At 30.6% G+C, this 14787-nt stretch overlaps 1 protein-coding gene across 1 annotated transcript in view; it reads right to left on the bottom strand.

Moving 5' to 3' along the window:
* LOC106882429 (uncharacterized) overlaps window positions 1-14787 on the bottom strand; it is a 106651-nt gene that overhangs the window by 9205 nt on the left and 82659 nt on the right. The window lies entirely within an intron of this gene.

Here is a 14787-nt window from a genome sequence, read left to right as displayed (position 1 = left end):
ACAAAGAAAGTACACTTTGAGTGGTTTTCTGTTATTTAAACGAATCAAGCATGAAAGCATGAAATATTAAAAAATTTAAAGAGGCAGAACAGAAACTATGATACATATATATTTCTCACATGTGCTATTAGTATTATAAGGGAAATGAAATAATTACCATTAAAGATTGAAATAGCATTTTTGATTAAGTTCATTCAAACTTTATTTTCTACTTTATAGTGTCTACGTATACAGTGACATTGCATAATTATAACTGAACTTCTCCCACTTGAACCAGACAATTTAAATCCACAGTGACATATGGATGGATGGATGGATGGTAATGTCTTGTAGGCTGAGGAAGATGATTCTGCAATTTCTTGCTGAAAAAACCTGTGCAAATGACTTGCTTTTGTGATCAAATGTATGTCCTGCACATTAATTCATTCTCTCCATCAAATTGACATTACCTGAACAAGTGCACGGTGTACCACACATCAGGTGTTGAAGTGATCACAGAACATGAGATGAAGTGTTTGGCTCAAGAACACAATGCACCGTCTGGTCCAGGAATTGAAATCACAATCTTGTGGTCATGAATGCAACACCTTACACCATGCAACTTTGACTCAATGACATTTACATTGAATATATTATCACGCATGTTTTGTGTGTCCTCTCCAATAGATTGTGCATTGACTAGTATTCCCAGTTCTTCTTCAAGATATCATCTCTCTAGAATTCCTTCCTTGCTCATGTTTTTCTTGTCAGCAACTGTTCAAGAGGAACTTTTACCACATTACTCATATCAGTCTTGGAGTACATGCCAACACTATGAACATAACCCTTTTGTCCAAAGCAAACATGTAAAAAAAGAAATATTACTATACTTGATGGCATAGAAAATGCACAGATTCGTTTGGTGTATCCTGATTTTAGCAGTACATATTCAGAAAAAAAATGTTTTTTGTGCATTAAAGCATGTAATATTAGCAGAATTTTGCATCTAGGATTGGGGTGATTTTTTAAAAACATTTTATGAGAAAAGTAATCATGTCTTATATGCCATCAAATATGGTAAATTAAAAATCATTGTTTTTTTCTTTTTTAGAATTTTCAACTGTTATACTTATTTCAACATATTCAAATACATTGTAGCTATATAGACTATTTATTCTATGCTTTCACATCTACTCAGTAGATACATATACAAACAAATATATATATACTTGCACTATTATAAAAATAAGTGTGTGGTTCCAGGTTCAGTCCCACTGTGTGGCACCTTGGGCAAGTATCTTCTACTTTAGCCTTGGGCCGACCAAAGCCTTGTGAGTGGATTTGGTAGACAGAAACTGAAAGAAGCCTGTTGTATATATATATATATAGAGAGAGAGAGAGAGAGAGTCATGGTACAAAGGCACCAATGTTTACTGGAAACAGCAGTCAATATGCATTTGTGTGTCAGTGTTTGTCCCCCCCCCCCCCCCCCGCCATCACTTGACAACCGATGTTGATGTATTTACATCCCTGTAACTTAGTGGTTCGACAAAAGACCCCGATAGAATAAGTACTAGGCTTACAAAGAATAAGTCCTGGGGTCAATTTCTTCGACTAAAGGCAGTGCTCTATCACCAACAATACCAAGGATATGATTTCTATTTAACAAGTTTTGAAATTAAATGGATACTCAAAATATAGATAATATTTTGAGCAGACTTTGTACTCTTTGAATAGTATATTTAAAAAAAATAAGTATAACAGTTGAAAACTGGAAAAACTGTGTGATTAATGTAACTTCATATGTTTCAATATGTTTATTACTGTGAGCATAATGCCATATGGTGAAACTCTCTGCAATAGTGTGAAGGTTACTCTTTATAACTGGTTGAAGTCCTTCATTCTCAGTTGAAAAGACACAGTCATGATACTAGGACAACATTCTGTACCTTATACAGGGAAATTTAGTGTTCTGCAGAAATGTGTTTTTTGTCCCTTGTTATTTGTTGTATACATTAAAGAAACAAATGCCAACTTGAAGCATGTTACTGTGTAAAAATATGTAGATGACATTAAGCTGTACTTTGAAATAAAACAAGTCCTATATTCTATAGAGCTTTCATGCAATCTAACCTAGACACAATGCAGCAATGGATTGCTGATAGGCAACTCAAACTGGCTATAGACGTGTACACCTCTATACATTTTGAGAAGAAAATCCTGGAATTAACCAACTTCCTTCACAACACAAAGCTTAAAAAGCTAAACTGGAGAACATGACCTATGTATTGTGATAAAAAATTATCTGTATTGGATGAAAGACGGTTGTAAAATCATTGGAAAGGTTGAAGGTATATGAGCATCACTCAGTGAGACCATTGCTAGTTGTTTACTGGCTATCTATTTAAAGCTGTATATTGCTGCTATGGTACTTCCACACTTACAGTTTGCATCTCCAATCTGCATCCCCCATCCTGTCTAGAATATCGATCAACTGGAAGCTGTCCAGAGACATATAACTATACTAATACTTCCTGTCTGTCACTTATCATATCTTGAATGCATTGCTCCTCTTGGCATTAACAAGTAATGGTGTCTAGCAGCTGACTTAGCAGAACCCTACAATAAGCACCAGTTGAACATTGGGGTCAATGTAATCGACTTACCCCCTCCCCTGAAATTGCTGGCCTTGTGCCAAAATTTGAAATCAATACATTACTCTCTTCAGATCAATTAAAAGATTTTGATTTCTTTCAGCTCCCCCATGACTTAACATCTCTTGAGAATGCTGCAGTAAAGGACAGTTCATTTCTCAATGCAAAGATCACTGAGAACATCACTGTCAGTGAAGATGAAAGACACTTGCCAATGTGCCTCACTGATGGCACATAATTAAAAGAGCTCTTATTTCAAGCAACTTGGACCTAAATGTTAGTAGTAAGAAAGATTTATTTCAAGCCTTTGCATGTCCTCTGCAGTCACAGCCCATATTTCACTGGGCTGTGACTGCTGAGGACATGAGAAGGCTTGAGAAAAATGAATCTAGTATGCTCTGTTGGGAGTGCAATGTCAGTGTGCATGTATAACAGAGTGTAAGCATCTAGAGAAAACAGTTGGGCAAAAGTGGCAACAGATGTGGTGTGCAAGAGAGATGACTGTGCTGGTATCGTCATGTGATGCATATGGATGAAGACAGCTGTATAAAGAAGTCCTGTTCTCTAACTGGAAGAGGTAGATCCAGGAAGACATGGGATGAGGTGGTGAAGCATGAACAGGAAGCGAGAGCTCACAACATGAGTAAATATATTTTTATTTAATTGGAAGAAGTTATGAAGTGGCTCAAGGGCTGAGAGTTTTGTTAGATAAGTGCCAATGCACAAAACTCTTGGCTATTGAGACAGTCTGTAACTACTGCCAATTATGTGTGTGTGTGTGTCTATGCGAGCATGCGTGTGTGTGTAAATGAATGTATGTGTATTACTTTGGTGAAATGTAAGGAATAATTTTAAAGAACTTAAAAAGTAAAGAAGATAGAAGTCTGACTAAAAGATATTTTGCTCGTCTGTAAAAGAAGTGCTTAGTGACAATGATTCTAAGACATAATAACGTTGTTCTTTTCAAATGTAAAGTTTTATTAAAATGAAACTGAACAATTTTCACAATGAGTTGATTTGGCAATGCCACTGAGAAAGAATTTCAACATTTTAGATCTGCAAGTTATTAACAATTACTACTATATGCTAACTTTAGATGTTCAGTTAAACAGATTAATTCAAAAAAACATTTATCTGAAAACAAAGAGATTTCTATAAAGGACAAGTTTTATAAAGAGAGAGTTGAGTGAAGTTATTGTATTAACCTGTATTGGTTAGATAGTGTATTAACCTGTTGGTTAGTTCGTGGACCCCTAAAAGGGTTAAAGGCAAAATTGATGCCAATGATATTTGAATTCCAAACTGAGTTTAATACAGTAATTAGAAATCACATAATTTTGTTTCTCTATTGATATTACCATCCTCACTGCTTCTAGACCAGCCATGGGCAAACTGCAGCCTATGGGCTCCATGTGGCTCGATGGACTTTCTGAATTGCATGTCTAACGAAATATTATCTTGAATTTTTTAGTAATGCAGCCCGCTTGATAACATGCAATGTCTCATGCGGCCCGCTTCTCGAAAAAGGTTGCCCATGCCTGTTCTAGCCTATGCCAGTACACTTTACATATCACACATTTCATAAGTAGATATTTTAACTCAAAATATTTTACAGTAATTAAAATCCTTTGTATGAGACAAAAAAAAAAAAAGAAAGAGAAACAAAACTCATTCTTTCGTCACACAATTTAACAAGAGGACCACAGATTTTTTTTGTGTTATATCCATTTTTTCTATACTTGCATAGGTGGGAGGATTTATTTGTGGTTGGCTACTTCTAGCCCCTCAACTCTGAGCCTGATTTTGTACAGGTAAAATGGAGCAAGCAAAGTTAGATGCTTTGCTCAGTGGCATGATACAATGACAGTAAGGAATTTTAAAATTATGACCAGTAGGTTGCTATGTTAAACACATGGTTATTGTACCTCATACAAGAATCAGTGTTTTACAAATGACTGTTTTAAGGGAAAAATGGCCAAATTTATGGATTTGACTTTCTGGTTGAGTCAGTCGCTAACATGAAAGTCAATGGACAAAATAAAACAGACAGAATTAGTGGGTCTTTTTTTTTTTTTCAAAATAATACTCTTTTTTGTTTTATCTATTCGACTAACTGTGAAATTTGTTATTTACAACCGAATTGGAGAATAAATATACTTTCCATCATAACAAAGAAAACATAGATGGTTAAAAAGTAACAAATAAAGACTAACATTCTTTAAGTAAATTTTAACATTTTTACAAAATTTTAACAAAACAGATCCTCCCCTCCTTGAAAAAAAAAAAAAAAAGCCGTCTTCTTTTAGTTTTTTTGTTTCTCCCAAAGGTAAAGCATGTTTCATTGACATATAGTTGAGAGAACATTCAAAAAAATTTGTTTTTTGTTGATGCCAATAAGTCTTATTAGGTTTAATCTAGCACATTAGTGGTAGATTTCATTTTTCTTGTAGACAAGGATTTCTTACAAGATATGGTTTATTAATATTTACTTTCACTTCTATGTACTTCTTTACTGGCTTCTCTTAATTGAACTGCAACCATGCTAGGGAGTCACTTCAAAGGGGTTAACTTGATCATATCAAACCCACTATCTATTTCACTCGGGTACTTATTGTCATTGATCTCTATTTGTTGAATGGCTAAGTTACCTTTTGATATACAGGGATGCAACTCAGTGCACCACTTTATAGAGGTATAACAAAAAGACTAATGCACACATGTATATATGTGTGTATATAAATATATATATATGTGTGTGTGTGTGTGTGTGTGTGTATGTATGCATATGCATATATATTCATGTATATATATATATATATATATATATATATATATATATATATATATATTCATATGTATAAAAATATATTCATATGTATGTATATAAATATATATATATTCATATGTATGTGTGTGTGTATATATATATATATATATATATATATATATATATATATATATATACATACATACACACATACATACAGACATACATGCATGCATACATACATGCATACATACATACATACATACATCATGATGGGCTTCTGCAGTTTCCATTGACCAAATTTAATTCACAATGGTGTAAGTTAAGTCAGGACTACAGAAGAAAACACTCGCCTAAGTTGTTGCACAGTAAGAATGAACATGGAACAGCATGTCTGCACCCATACTTATTATCCCTTCATTAAAAGATGATGGATATTGTGCTGTACCATCATTGTGGTAACAATGTTTTAGACTCTATGGGGCAGTGGTATGTTCTCATGATCTAGTTTTTATTTCCATTTGGAACCAATTTACTTGGTCCATGTATGGTTTTGGGTAAGATAATTCCCCTCCCATTACATTCTACTTCCCTGTCTCCAATAAATTTGAAGCTACATACTCCAGTACAAATATTCATCTCTGTCTCTTTTTTTTTTTTTTTTTTTTTGCCAAATTTGTCTTTATGGTATTTTTACTATATAATAGCAATGTAGAACTTAGGAAAAGATACTTTAAATTAAGCATTTTTCTTAAAATTCTCTCCACTTTGGAATGATATCTAAATAATCTACAACTTAATATTCTTTCATATTCTTTAACGATAAAACTTTAATATATGAGCATTAGATTTTTTTGTATGTATTCGTCTTCATATCTTTCTATTTTCTCTAATATTAAAACAAAATCCATTTAGTCTATTTAATAAAGAAATATGTTGACATAACAAAGATCAAAGTTTTCTTTGATAACAAGATAAAATTGATGGTAGAATTCCATCTAGATACTAACATGTTACAATGAGTATATAGTCCTTCATTGTCTAACAATGACAAATGGATATACATCTTCAAGTTGAAATGGTAATATTAAAAAATAACAACTGGGAAATTTCAATTAAAATAAAATGAAAGAAAAAATTAGACAAAAATATGTAAATGATAAACATTTTCTATTAATCACAAGATGACTAAGTACATTGATAAAACCGTTGAGTAAAAAATATTTCAATTCCAATGATTTAGTGTTCTTAATGTGGCTCAAGTCTTGATGATAAGATTTAAAAAGAATGAAAGGGCCCATTGCAAAGATGATGTGAATTCAAATGTATTCTACTCATTTTGTAAATTATGCTAATTAATGTTTTTTTAATTTCATGTTTTAAAATTTTTGATAAAGGACCAGCAGCAGAGGTAAAAAGTATTAGTTATATTATTGCTTGAGGTATTATTAATATTATTATTATTATTATTATTATTATTATTAGTAGTAGTAGTAGTAGAATAGTAGTGGTAGAATAATAGTAGTAGTAAAGTTAATTATCAATAATTGTCTCACCTAAGGCAGGTACATTATTTTTTTTAACCTTAATTATAGCTACTTATAAAATAAATAATAATAATAATAATATAATGTATTTATTAAAAACAAACTAACCTTTAAAAATTGCAACATATTAAATTGGTTTCAGTAGTATGGGGGGTGGGAACATATAGATAAAGAAAAGAAAAAGCGGTAGGGGGAGAGAAATTTGTCTGTTAAAAATTAAATTACCAATTTTTTTTTTTTTTATAATCTGAATACCCATTTAAAATGATCTAGATAAATTAGACAATAATGAAGATTGACAAATGCAGAATAATGAAATTGATAGAGTTTCTTTTTTTTCAAAAAATAGAAAAATAAACGAAAAAATATTTTTGTTAAAATTATACTATACTGCTTGCTATGTGTATATATATAATCACCTTAGGTTCAGTTATTTCAGCTTCAAATCCATCATGCTCAATTCATAAATCAAAATATAATCTCAAGATTCTAAGGAAAATGTTAACAATAGCTATGATGCTAATGCTGAATACAATAATAATCAATATTAAAACAATCTCAATGATAACAACAATGATAATGTTTTGCTGATTATAATGATAATGATAACAATAATAGTTATATTAAAAAATATTTTACCAATGCATGCAGTTGGATTACAAATAGTAAAAATGCACAGCCTACTTTGCAAAGTAGGGTAAAACAACAAAGTTTAGGATTGATTTGATAAGATAGTCATTTCCTAAAAGAGTTCATTATTGTTAATACAACAATCTCAGGGGGAAATATTATCACTAAGAACATTTATCAGAACAAATATTTCACAATAAAAAATGTTAAATATAGAAGAGCATAGTTAAAGAAGTCACTATTTGTTTTGAATTATTTAACCAACTAAAAAGTTCTCTCCTCATCTGAAAGAAATATCTGCTAAATTAGAAATAGGCAAGTTTCAGAAAAGACTGTGTTTGAAGAAATGATATATAGAAAAGAAACCTATATATATAGATACACAACATGTATATGTATATATATAATTACTAGTAGTAAATGACATTTATGTTTCAAATTCTTATGTAGGAGTAAATCTTTAGATATTACTTTGAAATTATCAATAGTTATTTCATCTAAGGCAGGCGCTAGGTTTTTAATCATTATTCTTATCTACATATGAAGTAAATATGCTTATTGAAAAGAAACAATCAATCAAAATGTCTATAATAGCAAATGAGTCGTAGAAACTTTTGCTATTCAGAATTACAAAATAGTGTCATCATAATTAATAATACATCATAAAAACAATCTTTATGTAAAAATTTCATTGAAATTTTGATAATTATAATAGAAAAAAATGTTAATCATTTGAAAAATAGATTGATAATTTTATTAAACAAAATACAATTATGCTTCCAATGAGACCTGCCTGAGTGAAGATTTCTTATCATCTTAAAAATTGTATAACTTGAAAAATATTTATATGTTGTTTTACTTTTTTTGCCTACAGAGACTAACACAGGTTTTCTCTGACCTAGTATGTTTTAAGTTGATAAAATTTTTCTGAAACAAATTTTCAATTTCAATTTAATGCATACCATAATCTTTGCCATTCTGGCTTGCTACATTAGATAATTATATATTATCTAAGTTCAACAAAAAAAAAAAAAAAATAGATAACTTGTATTTTTTTTTATGGAGAATAAAATAACACCGAACATTCAATAAAGCTACGTAAATAAAATTTAAATCATGTAAATGTCATTTTTGATTAAAATAAAAGGAATAAAATTAAAAGTTGGATCTTATTCATGATAAATTGGAGGATATCAAAGTAATTAAGTAGCTAGTTTCTCCCATATCAAATCTTTAAATGAATAAATAAAAACCAAAATTTGGAAAAAAAATTTGAAATATTCTATCACTGAACAAGGAGAAAAAGAGAGAAACAAATTAAATTGGTTACAATTTTCGAGAACAAATAGTTGGTACCTTTTCAAGAACACAATAGTCTTCATGGTAATGACATCGTTGGTAGGATTTTTAGTAGCAAGTGAACAGGTTATATTTCTCAAAAAGATGCAAAAGTTTATAAGACAATGTTTGAAAGATAACATATAAAACAATTTTTTTTTTTGGTAATATTGTTTGTGCTTTTTATTACACTTCATGTTCATTTTGAATCATTTTCATTTCTTAAGATATTATTGCTCTAGATCTGTTATACACTTGAATTTCCTGTTAACTGAATGAGTTTTTTCTTTTTTTTTTTTAAATATTCTCATCACAAACCAAAGTATGCACTCCATCATTTCCCACAAAAATAAATCATTTCATAAGAAAAAAAAAAAGAAAAAACAAACCCAAAAGACCTCAAAGCTTTCACAACCCCAACCACCACAACAATGACAACGAAAAACAAATGAAAAGGCATTGTGACAGTTGCTTGCTAGGCTGCCAAACTGGAGAGTGAAAATTCCACACTGATTTTTCTGGAATAGCAAAGTGGATGTCTAATAATAATTGCTACTTAATAAACAGTGATAAATGTAAATTGGCAATAAAAAAAAATCAATAAATAATTGTAAAAGGCTAAGACAGATGTATAAATGTGATATAAAATGTATGAAATTAAAACTCTGAACCATAAAGTTAACAGACACAAGAAATGTTTTGTAGATTATGTTGCTAAAAACACCAATTAAGATCAACTGATAGAAACTGCAAGAATGCATACACACACACATATACACAAACTCACACATAGCTGTAAATGTAAATGTATATATATATGTGTGTGTGTATGTGTGTGTGTGTGTGTGCTTGTACCGCTATTTATCAGTCTGCTTATGTTATATCAACCTATGAGTATCTAAATGCATAAAAATATGCATATGTTTACATACACATATGAATGTTTATGTGTGTGTGTATATATGTGTGTGTATATATGTGTGTGTGTGTGTGTATATGTGTGTGTGTGTGTGTACATATATATGGATGTGTGTATATATGTAATTACACACCTCACACACATATATATGTAAGCATACATATATACATGTGTGTGTGTAACACACACACATATATATATATATATATATATACAGACATAAATGCATATATGTATGTCATTAATAAGTGCTATTTGGTTTCAGATAGCACAACAGTTAACCAATGTTTAAGACTCCATGTAAACCTTCATATATCTAGATTTTTTATTGTGTACTAAATGTTATACGTCCTCAGATTTCTGCTTAGTACTATATACATTTGAATAATTTACGGAGTATATATCTAAGTGCAGAATATATATCAGGAGATTTTGATTTAGTTAATTTATTATAACATCATAAATCGTACAATCTTACAGGTGTTTCAAATGCCAATTCTGGTATGTTAAATGAAAAATGCTATGTAAACATTTTCATAATAGGGTTAAAATATCAGATCTTCAGATGAATATTGTAATTCAATTTAGTATTATTAACAATACAGGTTGGCTGATATTGAGAAAATACAAGAATTTTATCTTGCTTCTCTCAATATGCTTATGTTGGTATGTAGCACTGAAATAGATGAACAATATTCTTCTGGCATTCCCAGCTTATTATCCAAATGTAAATGTTAACGCAATAATTATTGCTTGGCATACCAGAATTTTCTAGTGAAACTCATGTGAAAATATGTAATTCATAATGCTATAAAATCACTTTCAAAAACTCACCTGTTTTATTCTGCACTTGTGTATTATGTGTGTGTGTGTGTGTGTGTGTGTGTGTGTGTGTGTGTATATATACACACAAATATATATATATATATATGTTAATCATCATCATCAACATCGTTTTAACATCCAATTTTCCATGTCTTTATAACTGATTGCCCTTCTTTTACCAACTTTCACCTGTTTCAAGCAAGGCAATATTTCCCTATGTTCAGACAAGTTTTCATAGAAGACTGAAAATAAGGGATTCTCCTTGTATGACCATGATGCTCATTTATAACTATCCTACAATGTCATGACAAAGAGGCACATACATACACCCATGCATGTACATGCACATATACATACATACATAGACACATGATTATATATTTATAAACATGTGCACACATATACATATATATGTATACATGCATACATATATTTATATATACATATATATATATATATATATGACCATCATCATCAAATAACATCTACTTTTCTATGTTTGCATGGATCAAGCAGAATTTGCTGAGGCAGATTTTATATATCTGGATACCCATCCTGTTGCCAACCCTCAATTTTTTTCAAGCAAAATAATATTTCCCCATGGCCAGACATCGTTTTTAAAGAAGACTGTTAATAAACTTCCTCAGTTGTATTGATGAAGCTTGTTTACAACCATCACATGATGTCACTACATGGATACATACAGGAACACAGACACACACATATATGTGTGATAGGTTTCTTTCAGTTATTGTCAACCAAATTCACTCACAATGCTTAGGGGTGATAGTAGAAGATACTTGTTGATGGTGATGTGCTGTGAGATTGAACTGAAAACCACTTGGCTGTGAAACAGAATTCTTCATGCAGCTATACCTTCACTTACATTAATCATACACACATATATACACATAGTTTTTTGCAACTAAAACTGTGAGTTTGTCTCACAACTCAAGTTTCATGCCACTGCAATCTGCAGGCAAGAACTACTACAACTAGGTAATGAGAATGTATTTATATCCTTTGTTACGTGTGATCTTGTACTTGTGTTTGTTCACTGGTTTGCTTTTCATGTTTATTGATTGGGCGATGTTTTTCTGGCCTGTTCATTAGTTAGTTAATTACTTTTTGTGAAGTGGTGTTTGTATTTCTAACAATTGTAGGTTGGATGGTGCATTTTTCAAATAAGCTATTCATAAACAGTCTTCTGCAAAGACAAAACTTACGAGTGGTTTTTACACATGAAACTGAAGAGAGCCCCTCATATATATATATATATATATATATATATATATATATATATATATATATCTCATAAACAAGTATCACTGTCATGCATGTAGTGCCATTCTAGCCAATCTTCCTTGAAATCATGTCTGGTGATATGAAAATATAACCTTTTTTTGATAAGAGTTGGTGACAGGAAGAGTATGCAGCCATAGAAAATCTGTCTTATCTAATTCCGTCTGATCCATGTAGGTATGGAAAAGTGGGCATCAACACAAAGATAATAATGATGTTGATATATTTATATATGTACATATTCATACATGTATGTATATATATATATATATATATATATATATATATATATATATGATTATATATAAACATATACATATGTACCAGTGTGTGTGTGTGCATATATGCATAACTTCTTCAAGTGGTTCAAACTAAAATGCACTTTTCCATGTCATGCCAGGAATCTGTCTCCAGTATTTCCTGTTAGCTTTGGTGTGTTCTCAATTTGCTGTTGCAAGTTTCTTCCAAATACATCAACATTGTTACTGAAGTTTTTCATGATCTATTATCTATTTACATAGACATTTATATATCCACATATATATGTTAGTATATATATATATATAACACAACACACATAAGTGTGTTTGTGAATATATATATAAATGAACATGTATTTACATGACGTATATAAATATATAGATGGATGCATAAGATACTCACTCTATTACTTAATGTATTAGTGCCTGTTTTTGCAACTCAGATTTTTTAACAGTTACACACATGCACATACACACACATTTTACCTGTCTACCACAGAAGTTTGGAGGCTGGCAGCTTTGTGTTCAAGATCAGCAATTAGCTGGAGTCCTCTAGCACTGATGTGGAATCCATGTCCAAGTGAAAGAAACAGTTTTAACTATCAGATGTTCAACTGTCTTAGTTTGTGTAGCAAGTCCAGTGCAATATTCATTGACAACTCTTGCAGGTTGATGAGGGCCTCTCCAAGCAACTCATGCTCACTACGAGATGTGTGGTAAAACAAAGACCTCATACATCTCATGAAAAGAAGGTAGGCCATGTTTGAAAAGGCCTGAGTTAACTGTTTGGTCATGTGAATTCTGCTTGCTTGAGCTTTCTGGACTGAGTTCGTATCTTAAACTGACATTGTGAGTGATGAATGACTAGCAGCTTCACGGTGCCAAAGGCTCAGTGGCTGGCATTGCATGCATGGTGGGGGACACAATCAAGGGACACCTGATTCTGCCATGTAGTTACTTTCATGGCTCCATCAGGACTTGAGATTGTTCTGTTGAATGCCTTCTTTGAAGTATTTGTTGAATATGTAGGTTACTTTCTGGGTGAAAGTTGGTTTTGCATCAGTCACAAAGGGTTAGAAAGTCTAAGCTAAATTAAATATATTTAGTTTACAGTTTGTAATACTTAGGTTATGTAAATGTGAATGCGTCTTGTTTTTCTTTCCACAGTCTGAGGGTTACAAACTGTAGTGTGACTACATAAGAATTCAATGTAGTTATTTTACTACACACTGTTTGTGCCTAAATATATTTACGAAATACTTATACTGTTAATGTACAGTATGCAAATTAGCCTAGCTGTTACAGCAAAGTACTAACTTGTGAAGGATTTAAATAGTAATTATAATGAAGTTCTCTTTGCAAGTGGAGTGGGTTATGAGTGCTTGTCAGTTGAAGAGTGACCAACTAGCCATGAAAGATGTCAGGGAAATCTCCTTAGTTTTCTATGTGCATTGACAATAACAAAATTTGTGTGTGTGTATGTGTGTGTGAACCTATATACATACATGTATACATATCATCAGTCTATGGATTCCAATTCCAGACAAAATATTTAACGTAGAATAATGTTTTAGTAGCTTAGTGCAAATTATTAACTAGAATATTATGAAATATTTGATAGTACACTTGTTAAATAATTAATGATATGAGATTGGCATAATATGAAAGTATTTTATATATAGCTTCTCATTGGTGTGTTAATTATCACAAATCAGTTGAAATTATCCAGATTGAAAATAAATTTGTTTAACATCACAAAATAAATTAATGAATACACCAAGAAAATATTGCATAGTTTGAGAATAGTGTAATGTTTTAGGTTAAGTCTAAATCTGAAACAATGTTAACTCATGAAGGTATTGCATGATAAGAGAGTGAAATAAAATACATTTCAGTTAATTTTTGTTGCAATTAAAATAAAAAAAATAAAAAAACTTCAAAAATATAAAATCTATTATGATAAACTATAAATCTATATAGCAGTTGCATTCTATGAAATTTAAGATGTAACTTTATTGACTCATTCAATGTAAAAAGCTTAAATTAGAAAAAAAAGTTTAATATAAAATAATCTATAGCCAATGTTTGAGTAATAAATGAGGCAATTGACAAAGATTGATAATCTTGAGATTTTACATTTGTATGTTAATTGTTGTTATTAATCTTATCCTCAATGAAATTATTATTTCAATTACAAGTAATTCTGAAATATTAATGAACTAAAACTTAATAATTTAAAACAGTTAAACATATTATTGAAAAATAAACTGCTTAAGTTGCTAGATTATATTGGAAGAGCTCTTAGAAATATTAAATAGAAGTCGTTGAGAATGCTTAAAGCATTATTGTCCAAGTTATCTAGGAATTCCATGATTGTTATAATAACCAAAACAATTGACAACCATTATATGTTTATCGTTTTATAAAATACTTCATTAATTTTCTTTTATATTAGAACAGGCATTTTGTTTGCTTGTGATAACCTTCATATAATATTTCAAAATATATTCAAACAACAGGTAATTCAAGAGAAAACAGACTTGGAGTATTAACCGAAAGAGTGGAA

Source organism: Octopus bimaculoides, chromosome 20, assembly GCF_046866305.1.
Source record: "Octopus bimaculoides isolate indiv1 chromosome 20, ASM4686630v1, whole genome shotgun sequence".
NCBI lineage: Eukaryota > Metazoa > Mollusca > Cephalopoda > Octopoda > Octopodidae > Octopus > Octopus bimaculoides.
Note: the sequence above shows the minus strand (reverse complement) of the source record. Positions and strands in the feature narration are given on the sequence as shown.